The sequence below is a fragment of the Podarcis filfolensis genome, assembly GCF_964270895.1.
Source record: "Podarcis filfolensis genome assembly, chromosome: 17".
Lineage (NCBI taxonomy): Eukaryota > Metazoa > Chordata > Lepidosauria > Squamata > Lacertidae > Podarcis > Podarcis filfolensis.
The window spans coordinates 28,128,025-28,140,580 of NC_139621.1; the positions used below are offsets into that span (position 1 = coordinate 28,128,025).

At 42.2% G+C, this 12,556-nt stretch overlaps 1 long non-coding RNA gene across 1 annotated transcript in view; it reads left to right on the top strand.

The window, feature by feature from the left end:
• LOC310753080 overlaps nucleotides 1-12,556 on the top strand; it is a 292,662-nt gene that overhangs the window by 246,653 nt on the left and 33,453 nt on the right. The gene's annotated exons all lie outside the window — the stretch shown is intronic.

Sequence of the window (12,556 nt, forward strand, 5' to 3'; positions counted from 1 at the left end):
CTGAAGAAAATGCCTTGCTTGAGGCTACCACCTATAATATGTGTTAGGGGAAAGATCTGGAGCAGGGATTTTCCTGCCTGCATTACTTGATCTCTTAGTCCCTATGTTGTACTACATCCTAAGCAAGATCTTGGCAAATTTAAGACTTGTCTTCAGGATTCTAAGGCCCACACTGTTGCCATTAAAAAGCCTTTTCTAACCTTTAAATCTGCTATAGGCTGTTGCCTTTCTGCCTTACAAGTATATACAAGTGGCGATTCATTTCACCGCGAATTTCAGATCGTATTTCCTAGTTGCTGATAAAGCAAGAATAAGTAGAAACTTAATATCAAGCATACCTCAGGAATGCCGTATTCACTGTTTGACATTTACATTTTATTTGAATATTATTCACTTGGCCGAATTTCACGGCACCTCCCTCCCCATAAGTAAATTTGGATTTGAAAATACTTGTGTTCCCCTGTGCAGTGTTTTTTCTTTTGCCTTGAATACATCTGTACATCAGAGGTTGGAGAAAAGCTTTGGATATATATTTTTTTCTTAGAAATTGTTAGTCATCACAGTAAACAGGTAAGTGCAATTAAAGTGAGCTTATTCGGGGAAACTCATTTTTCCTCCCTAAGATTCATTTGAGTACTTGCTTCTCTGCCCTGTTCTGAAACTCTCATTTTATCCTTGTCTCACTAACTTGTGAAATAGGTCAGTATGAGAGAATGGTAGACATAAGCTTTGTGACTAAAGAAGGTGATTTGAAGCAGAGAGATTATTTGCAGAATAGTAGGTCAGTTTGTAAGTATCTTAATATGTTTCATCACAACCTGTGTAGTTGACTGTAGACTAAGGTGCATATTAGCTGGTGCCCATGGTGCAATCCTATGCATGTTTCCTTAGCAATGGGGCTTCCATCCTTATAAATGTGTTTGGAATTGGTGCCAGAGGTGGCAGCCCATCTGAAGCATGGTAACAGAAGGGGAAAGGGATTCCTCAACCTGTGTTACACTGCTATTGTCTATCAATAGGGACACGGGTGGCGCTGTGGTCTAAACCACTGAGCCTCTTGGGCTTGCCGATCAGAAGGTCAGCGGTTCAAATCCCCGCGGCGGGGTGAGCTCCCGTTGCTCAGTCCCAGCTCCTGCCAACCTAGCAGTTCGAAAGCAGGCCAGTGCAAGTAGATAAATAGGAACTACTGCGGCAGGAAGGTAAACAGTGTTTCTATGCGCTCTGGCATTCATCACGGTCCTCCGTTGCACCAGAAGAGGTTTAGTCATGCTGGCCACATGACCCAGAAGGCTGTCGGCAGACAAACACTGGCTCCCTTGGCCTGAAAGCGAGATGAGCGCTGCAACCCCATAGTCGCCTTTGACTGGACTTAACCATCCAGGGGTCCTTTACCTTTTGTCTATCACTCTGAAGTATTTGGGGTTCATACTGCAGTCGAAGGGTCCTAATGGGCATGATTTGCACCTTTTCTTCTTCCGATCCAATAAACACGATCCTGCACCCCACTGGCTCTTGCAGTTGTTGGTTGCTTTGGGGGAAACCACTCATCTGCCTTAGCCCAAACTAAGGAGGACTCTCAGAGCTGCTTTCTCTTCCTGATAATTTGGACCCTGCCTTCTCCGGTTCAAAACTTTTTATACCTTCAGCTCCACACCTGTTTCTGAGTCTCTAGGGTTGCTATCTTCCCAAGAGTGAAAATTGGAACAGAGTTGTTGAGCTCCCCCACCTCCAGTTGTTGTTGTTGTTTGTTTTGTTGCGCTCCCAAAAAGTTTTTGGGCATTTATTTGATTTTCAAAAAAATATTTTTAAATAAAAATAGCTCAACATGCCATACATCTGGGTTTTCGCAAGCATTTTGCTGATTTAGCAAAAATCTGCCCGGATGCCATTTTTCTGAGCAATTACCAGATGTGTCCAGAAAAAAACCCCGAATATATGGCAGCCCTATCCATGGCCTTTTATCCTCACAAAGGTTCTGTGGAATAGGTTGAACACAGAGAAAGAGTTACCCAAACACATTTAAATGAGCAGGGTTTTGAAGTCTGAACCCACTTTCTCCTTGGTCAAGTTCATGACAGGAAAAACGGAGCTTATGGTTAGGTATCTTGCTGTCTCTTCATGCAGGGAGCTATCAAATCTGCAGACCCACTTCATTTACTGAAAGATAAACATGTCAGCATAGAATGCAGCAAGACATTTAAATAAGTTCATGAAGCAAAGTAAGTAAGCAAATTCCATGAAGCAAAGTCTCTTCGAATCCAGTTGGGTAGAGAAACTAGTTCGAATGCACTGTTAGGGAACAAGATACTTATCTCTGTGGCTGCTGTGAAGTGCAAGAGGATTCTTGCTCATACACTGAAGTGGATTGTTTTCTTAGTCTTTTTCTAAAATAAATAAATAAATCTGGAGACAGATGTTTGTTAATGCAAACGATATGTGCATTATTTTCTGGCTGTTGTATTCTGCCGTAGCTTTGTATTTGACGAAAAGTATTTTTATTGCATTTCCCCCAATCTTAAAACAACGCTTCGCTATGTTTTTGTTCCTCCCCCTCATGCCAAAAGCTACCTCCCACTTAAAGAGTGTGACTTTGTTAAAAATGAAATGCAAATCCAAGAAGTTCAATATTTTAATTATTTCATTGTGCCTTTAAACTTGGTTTTGTTGGGGGGGGGGTTTAGGAAAAAAAGCTGCTGCACATTGTTTTGGGCGAATGCCAGCTAACACTCCTTAATGCGTGTAAGACAACCCTTCGTAGGGAGATCTTGTTTTTTAGGAGGTCTTCAGGCACAGGAGAAGAATATCCACACAAGCAGTTGTAATTTGAAAAGGCAGGTGTAGCTAAAAATAACATACTGTGTTAGCCACCTGTTCTATTATGTGCTATGGCTCCTGGAGCTAAAAAGATCATCAATAGAACTAGGGGAACAAAACAGCTGCAGCAAATGCACCGTTTCAGAGCATGCTTTGGGAAAAGGGGTTTTTCTGCACTCAAATTTATAAAGCTCATTTAGAGCCCAGATGCAATAGGGGGCTCCTTTAGTTAAGCAAGATCCTTAACTAAGGGCTGGTTCTCGCATGACTCCAACTGGAAGTATGAACAGACTCGATTTAGAAGCAACACACATTGTGTTGGGCGAGATAAACAACTTGCCTGCAGTGTTGGCTCATCACTTGCAATTCCACTATATTACAACCACAAGAAGTGGAAGGCAAAGCAGTGCCTGGTCCCCACTAAATAAGAAAAAAGGGCATGGTCCTGTCTTCTCTCTCTTCCCCCTCATGCATCCCACAGCTGCAGCCTGTGAGCATTGCAAGTATGGCTCTCATGTAAATGCTGCACTAGATTCCTCAAAGTGTCTATGTAGACAGGTGTCGCAAGTGGCTGGATTGACCAATAAGCCAGAGCGACATATAGCAGGGAGATGAGCCATGTGCCACCCATATAGTACTCCAGTGGCGCAATGGGCCGGTACATCTGGTTCTTTGCGTGTGAAGACCCCCAACCCCCCAAATGAATCACACAGGAAACAGAATATTTGTTTAGGATTTCTGGCACTAATTTGGCCACAACTTTATTGTTTACAGCAAGTGAGTGGTTGCTTAGGCATTGGTTCGGACTACCTGAAACTGCACCAGCAGGAACAGAACTGACAGCTGGAACCTCCAGAGGTCAGTATGGGAAAACATACTGGGGGAGCACAGAGGCTGATTTCCGCCTCTTAGTTCACTCCAGATGCTCCCAGGAGCTCTGGCATGGCCCTACCCCTGAGAGGGGATCAGTGTTATGTACTGAAGTTCTCACGCTGGGCCAGCAGGGGGATACTGTAGATAGTTATGCAAATAAGGGATCGAAAGTGACGTTCAGTGATTGGATAGTTTTAGAAAATTGTTACGTTGTACTGGAGCTCTATATAAGCAGACTGACTGAACCCTTCAGTCCAGTTCTGTTATGGCCTGTGAATAAACAAGAGTTGTTTGAAGAATCGCTGTGTCGTCTGATATGTTCACCCACAACTTAACAATCGGACAGAGCAAATCGAGCCCCTGGATTCCTTTAACGGAATTCCCTAGCAGCATCAACAAAATTGAGGGGCAGGCACAGCCAATCCATAATCCCCTCCACCAAAGAATGAACCAATGCCTAACCGCCAACCTTACAAAGTTGTGACGATTTGCTACACGGTAGGCAAAAACCAAATGGCACCAGCCAATCAGCCAAGCGGTAAAATTCCTACCGGGCCCCTGCTCCAAAAACAGACGACCCCTAGACAGGCATAGCAAGGTCAAAAACACAACCTAAAGTTATAGGGAGGGAGGGCGGGAGATCCGCTGCACGATGCGAAAGAGGAAGTACTTCACCACATGCAGCCCCTTAAATAGCCCCTCAGTTGCCAATCAAACCCCAACCGACAGAAATTTGCCCCAGTAACAAAGGGGAGACCAATGAGGCAAGGAGGTCATCCAAACGGGCCCGCCCCAGCAACAATAAGGCAGTTTGGTGATCTCGCCACAACACGTGGCTCTCCATGATTTGGAGGACATGAGTAACCAGAAGGTTGATGGTTGGAGTCCACCCAGGGGTGGCTGTGAAGAGGATTTCTGTATTGCAGGCAATTGAACTAGACATCCCTTGGGATCCCTCCCAACTCTATGATTTCATCTGTTTTCTTGTTGCATTATTCCGCACCCTACTTATATGGTAAAGGAAGTTTTGTAAGATTACAACTGGGAGGTAGGCAAACAAATTAGTCTCATTTGCATTACATGAGATTCCGTACTATCGTTGTGGCTGCATGCAATTTGTCCCATTGAATCTAATAAGATTCACGGCTTGTCCTTAGGGATGGACAAATCTGTCAATTGCATATTCTCAGTTAGTTCTCAAGTCTTTAATTTTCTGCAACAGTTTCTGAGGGGAGAATTAAAGTTCTCACAGAAATCCATTGCTTTATTAGTGTGTTTTTCTCCTAATATACATGTTGTAGATGATTTTACCCCCATGTATTTTTTTGCAAGCAATTTACCCTAATGTGTGTGTAATAATATATGTGTTTTTAATATGCATATTTTCCCCTAATTTATGCATTTGTGTACATAGTGTTTGTTTTGGGAACTCCATCACAGAATTTGTCAAAGTGTGACTTTTGACAGATAGATGTAGTTTGGTTTGTATAATGTTTTGGGAAGCTCAGATTTGGTAGGTTTGCATTAAAATGTAAAACAACTTGGATATGTTGCCCATCACTGCTTGTCCTAGGACTTTTACAGACAAAACAGGTCCTTTGTTCTCTCTCATAACATTGAGGGGGTGTCAACTACTACTGTATTTGGTTTATTTAAAAAATAATGGAACCAGGGCTGAAAGATGACTTTTAAAAAAGCGATAACTATAACACATGTACAGTGTTTTTATTGTAATTAACTATGTTTTTAATAGTGCTTTTATATTATATATTGTTTTAATTCTATTAATGTTCATTTTTAATTGATTTTTTCCCTATGCTTTTAGCTGTTCCTGTTTCATCTGTAAGCCATAATAATAATAATAATAATTGTACACAACCCGTCTGACTGGGTTGCCCCAGCCACTCTGGGTCGCTTCCAACAAATATAAAAGCATAATAAAGCATCAAACATTAAAAACTTCCTGATATAGGACTGTCTTCAGATGTCATCTAAAAGTTGGGTAGTTCTCCTTGACATCTGGTGGGAGGGCATTCCACAGGATGGGTGCCACCACTGAGAAGGCCCTCTGCCTGGTTTCCCGTAACTTCACTTCTTGTAGTGAGGGAACTGCCAGAAGACCCTCAGAACCGGATTTCCGTGTCTGGGCTGAACAGTAGAGGTGGAGATGCTCCTTCAGGTACACTGAGCTGAGACCATTTAGGGCTTTAAAGGTCAGCACCAACACTTTGAATTGTGCTCGGAAATGTACTGGGAGCCTTGAGTCCCTGTCAGGGAAAAAGACAGCAGGGAATAGATATAATAATGTTGATGATATAAAATCAACCTGCATAGGCTGCAAAATTTTCAGATACCACCTGCTCTTCTTTGTTCATCACCCTGACTAGAGAAAGCACCTTCTCGATGGTACATATCTGAACAGTGAGAGCTTGCAGGAAGGGGCTCTCACTGACAGCCTTGGAGTTGTGAAAGTCCATTCATTGATGGCACAAATGAGGACATTGTGACCCTCTAGATGTTGCCGTGACTCACACCTTTTCTGATCACTAGCCATTCCAGCACGGCTGGTGAGAGATGGGAGTCCAGTATTTTCATTTATTTTCATTTATTAAATTTGTACACTACCCTTCATCTGCAGATCTCAGGGCAGTTCACAACATAACAATGCGAGATAAAAAACAAAAAATGCGTAGTAAAAACAAGAACAAGAAACCCCGCAAACCGATTAATTCCCCCTCCCACAAACACATTTAAAAGGGTATTTGAGATTAATCAGCCAAAGGGCTGTTTCTTTTCCACCTCTGCCTTAAAGGTCCAACAAAATTATTTGTTGAAGACTTCGAAACACGATCTCTGTGAATGGACTAGAATTATCAACAAGCTGGGTTAAGCATGAACTAATTTTTATTTAGCTGGGTTTTGTTTCTACTGGATGTCTTTTGTTTTCAGCTGTGGTTCCTTGCTCAGGGGAGAGTTGGACCTGAAATTAAAGCTAAATAAAAAGAAGAGCTGTTCCTCAATTAAATCAAATCTTAGCCACCAACCCTCTACCCTGGGTGTAAGCCCTAATGGAACTCAATGGGACTTACTTTTGAAAAGACAGATATAGGATTGTGTTAGTTAATACATGCATTAATTAACTGGCACATTAAAGTCAATTGATCTCAAGAGAAATTCATACTGTTTTATGTCTATGAGGGATAATAATAATAAATGATAATAAATTTTATTTATATCTCGCCCTCCCCAGCCGAAGCCGGGCTCAGGGCAGCTAACAACAATAAAACAGTACAGGATTCTAAAAACATTTCATTATAAAAATTAATTAAAATCAAATTGTTGGCAACCATTAAGCTAAAATTCTGTGGAGATTGCCAAAGGAGGGAGTCGGGCTGCGCCCTGACCAAAAGCCTGGTGGAACAGCTCTGTCTTATAGGCCTTGCGGAAAGATGTCAAGTCCCGCAGGGCCCTAGTCTCTTGTGACAGAGCGTTCCACCAGGCAGGGGCCACGGCCGAAAAGGCCTTGGCCCTAATTGAGGCCAGCCAGGATTAGAGTAAGGTTACCAGATGTCCCTGTTTCCCGGGGACAGTCCCCGGATTTACAAATCAGTCCCCTGACAAAATCCATTGAAGTTGAAAAGTGTCCCTGGATTGATTGGGAAAAAAACTGGTAACCTTAGATTAGAGCATGTTATTTTAGCAAACATTCACTCTGATGCAAAACAGAATGGGAAATACCTCTTCTATAACAACTCATATCTTGTGCTTTTTATATATAGTTTATGCGTTTTTTATTTTAAAAAGAAAGAAAGAAAGTCACCAGGTTAATAAAATCAATAGAGATTAAGATACCAGATTATATTGATGGATATGTTTTTAATGGATTAACCGGCAAGGAATTGCAGTAATAAACTAAATAAATATCTGTTGACAATCCTGATTCATCTGCCCCATGCCTTAAATAACATCAAGGTTATAAAATGCTAAACTTATATACCAACCAGTCACTGGGAAGCCCAAAACACAGAGCACGTTTTTGCAAGGACAGATGAGCTGTTCCCTGCAGGATGACACATGCCTCTTTGGAAAGCGCCAACTTTTTAAATTCAAGGGGAAAGAAAGAAACCCGAGGCAATGAATAGCATTGTTCTTCATTAACCTTTCCTCTGTGTCTGCTACAAAGTCTGGAGAGGAACCCCATGTATATTAAAACAATTTAATTATTTGTAACTCAGCATAAATGCCTTTGGCACTCCCCCGCTAGGCAAAAAACGCTCAGTCTTAATAAGATCAGCTTCTTTTCTAGTGGATCCATTACTCTTGTGAAGAGAGATTCCTGCTGCTATTGACGTGAACCGAAAAGACTCAATTAAGCCGGTGTGAATCACTCACTGTATCTAATTCTACTTCAATGAGTAAAGAACAAAGAAAAGCATCAGTACACGACTCTGCTATGTAGGGAAACACTAGAGCTTGGGTGGATTAATTAGATAATAGGTCTAACTGACGGAAGAGTTTGTTTGTTTGCTTTAAACCCACAAAAGCTAGCTGTTGAAGAAGGGAGTCATTCAAGGGCACCAAACCACCGTCCCACTCCCATTTCTCCAGCTCCACACAACTAGCACTTGTATTTGTTGCTAACACGCCGGTTCCAAACACCAAGTAACTGCTACCACAATCAAATGAGCCTATTTACAAGGGATAATGGCCAAAATACGGCAAGCACCTTTGGAACTCCCTGCCAATTGATATTCACCAGGCACCGTCACTGCATGCTCGCCAGAAACATTTGATTTGGTTCCTCCTGAATCAGTTTTCGATGCTAACATTGGGTTTTGTTGCTTTAAGATATTTTTAAACGTTTCAAGTATATATTTATTATATTATATATTTTTAAAAGAAAGAAAGAAAGAAAGAGAACCTCCGATCGAAGGAAGAGCAGGAAATAAATCTAATGAATAAATGAAGTTCAATCAAAAGGAAGAGATCCATTTGCTTTAAAAAAGTGGGAGAAAGACAATGATGATCCTAGGTTGGTATCATTGCTGTAGCTGTAATTAGGTATAGATATATAAAAACCTAAAACAAAGGCTACTAAAATTGGCCACGTTCAGGAATCAGACTTTAAACTTAGCTGAGAATCACTCCCTTCCAAAAGAAACTATCCCATGCCCCCTCATCGTCCTCATTCCCAAAATCTGATGTGATGCCTCATTGTATCATATGCAGGCTTCCACTGCCACCATCAGGTCCTTACCACTTTCTCCACTCTCTGCAGCTGCATCCAACAACAAATTATTATTATTATTATTATTATTATTATTATTATTATTATTATTTTATTATTTATACCCCGCCCATCTGGCTGGGTTTCCCCAGCCACTCTGGGCAGCTCCCAACAGAGGACCAAAAACAGAATAAAACATCAGACATTAAAAACTTCCCTAAACAGGGCTGCCTTCAGATGTCTTCTAAAGGTCAGATAGTTGTTTATTTTCTTGACATCTGATAGGATGGCATTTCACAGGGTGGGTGCCACTACTGAGAAGACCCTCTGCCTGGTTCCCTGTAACCTCACTTCTCGCAGTGAGGGAACCACCAGAAGGCCCTCGGAGCTGGACCTCAGTGACAGGGCAGAACGATGGGGGTGGAGATGCTCCTTCAGGTATACAGAGCTGAGGTCGTTTCGGGCTTTAAAGGTCAGCACTAACAAGCCAAGTTACAGGGAACCAGGCAGAGGGCCTTCTTGGTAGTGGCACCCGCCCTGTGGAACACCCCCCCCCCCCCAGATGTCAAAGAGAAAAACAACTACCAGACTTTTAGAAGACATCTGAAGGTAGCCCGGTTTAGGGGAGCTTTTAATGTTTAACAGACTATTGTATTTTAATATTTTGTCGGAAGCCGTCCAGAGTGGCTGGGGAAACCCAGCCAGATGGGTGGGGTATAAATAATTATTATTATTATTATTATTATTATTATTATTATTATTATTATTATTTCCTGTCTTGATAGAAGTGGACGAAATTTGCAGACAGGGTAGGTCCAGGACCTTTTGTTCCCTGGACCAGGTATACTAACTAAAAATTATTCAAAGAAAGTACATTTGTTTGTTGGAATAAAGACAGTGGCCTCTTATCCCATTACATTAATTGTTTCAGCAATGTTCAGATGATTGTGTTATCACCAGTTACTCTGTCGTGAAGGGTCACTGGGCTCATTTAGCAATTTAAGTTCTGATTCAATTGTCATTTAACAACATCTTCTACATTTTGTACTTTCTGCATCTCCGTGCCATTTCAGTATACCTTCCGCATTTTTCACATGAACCAGGGGTGCCACCTTGAACAAATAATTGTGGGGGGGGCAGGTAAGCCCCTCCCTGCATAATCAATCACATGACGCGGTGCACACACACCATTTGAATAGCAATGCCCATCATGGAGCTGGCCCCATCAATTATTTTATTGGGGTGGGTGAAGACACTCTCGGCCCCTAGGAGTTGGCTCCTATCTCTCTCACACACACCTGCCAACCAAGCATTACAGCATGGGTCAGCAAACCTTTTCAGCTGGGGGCCAGTCCACTGTCCCTCAGACCTTGGGGGGGTCCAGACTATATTTTTTGGGGGGATGAACAAATTCCTATGCCCCACAAATAACCCAGAGATGCATTTTAAATAAAAGCACACATTATACTCATGTAAAAACATGCTGATTCCCGGACCATCCATGGGCCAGATTTAGAAGGCGATTGGGCCGGATCCGGCCCCTGGGCCTTAGTTTGCCTACCCATGCATTACAGTTTACGTCCAGGTGACAAGAATTCTAGTCCTTAAAAGCTCATACCATAATAAATTAATTAGTTTTAAAGGTGCCGCAAGGTGATTCTGTTATTATTCCTCAAAGTGTTTTTGTGAGGATGAAAATTGGAGAATCACCTCAGCCATAATCAACTCGCTGTGCAGGTTTAGCAGCAAGTTCTGCCATATTGCCTTCATCAGCAAATGGCAAAGAACACCTTGGCCTGCCCCTAGCATATATCAGATTTGTAAAAATCTTTATAAAAAGCCTCCCCCAGCTCCCTACGCCCCCAATTTTTAACCAATGTCTGGTCACATGTTTGTTCAAAATGGCTGCCAATCCTCTAAACATACTCCTGTTATGAAAGAGTTCGAAGACATGTCAAGACAAGCTTCAGCAAGGTTAAAAAAAAAGTAATAATATTTGGAGCACTCTGATGAAAATTAAGCGTGCTGACATCCCAGCAAATTTCATGGGACTTCAGAACGAACCCTATCTCATTTATTCCAGTGGTACTGAAGCACGCTTATCCAATGCTCATTTTTCCGCAGTCCACCGAGAATTAAAAATCAGTGTGACATAAATACGCCATAAAATGCTCAAGTTGACCATGGTTATTGTTATGTAGTGAAGTTCTCACCCTGGGCCAGCAGGGAGATACTGTAGATAGTTATGCAAATAAGGGATCAAAAGTGACGTTCAGTGATTGGATAGTTTTAGAAAATTGTTACAGTTACATTGTACTGGAGCTCTATATAAGCAGGCTGACTGAACCTTTCAGTTCAGTTCTGTTCTGGCCTGTGAATAAACAAGAGCTGTTTGAAGAATCGCTGTGTCGTCTGATATGTTCACCCACAACTTAACAGTTATAAAACAAAAAGCGTCAAATTACAAACTGAATCTAGGCCACAGACGACAGTCAACCAGGTCTTGAATTGCTGCATCAGCAATTTGTGTTTTCTATTTTCATGGGGTCTTTTCAGTAAAAGACCCTTATAAACCTCCTCTTCCAAAGTAGTGCCCCACATGCTATGTGGGGCTTCAACGTTGTTGTTGTTGTTATTATTTTTTAAGGTCCCAATCTTGGCATGCACACACACAGGACCAGCCCAAAACATTTTGCTGCCTGAGGCAAAGGACAATATGGTGTCCCCCTCCTCATTCCACATGCAGGAGCTGAGGGCAATGACAGATGAACTTCAAGACTGGTAATGGGACAATATTTTCCACTTCCCCTGAAGAAAGAGCGATAGTTTAGGGAGGCCAGGGCAGGCTAGGCTGCGTAGCTTTATTTACATTTGCTTCCCAACAGAAGGGGGATGCCCAGAAGGCTTAGGAAAAACAGCTATAGGGCTGCTGCTACTTCTCTCCAAAATCCACTGCCTGAGGTGGTCGCCACATTTTGCCCAATGACAGGGCCGGCCCTGCACATGTAAGAAACATATTTTGGGTGGGTGAATTGTGGCCGTAAAAGAAATCGTGACCAGATTCCTGAACAGGAGGCCTAATGAAGCGATGAGCCTCTCTTTGTTGCAGAAACAGCAGTTTGCAGATGCATTTGTGCGGTTGTTAACAAGCAATTAAAGTTTAAGAAACCCCAAGCACATTTCACAGAAGAACTTATGTCAGATTGCGAGGCTGATAACGAGAAAATGTGCTGCATCGACTGAGCCATCGAGCTGCAGCTCAGAAACCTTTTTTGCATAATTTTGTTTTGGACTTGGCAGGCTTGATTTCGATGCATGCTAAGGCTTGCTAAATCCTGTTAGTCGGGTTCTGCGCTATTAAGGTTTCAGACATTCAATGAAAATGCAGTCTCTTTACATCGGCAGAGTCCCCTCCCCTCCTTGTGTTGTAAAAATGCAGTTACATGCATTGCGCGAGGTCACGGGCGACTCACAAAACACACTTCCTTGTCACGAGGAGGATTGCGACAGACTGGAAACTAGGGTATTAATATCTGAATTGATCACAAAACAAAATCACATTGCGTTCATGGATGAACAGAGGGCACCTTCCAGCTGATGTAATAAACAGTGTCAGCCTACTCACTTTCCCTCCAGAAGCAT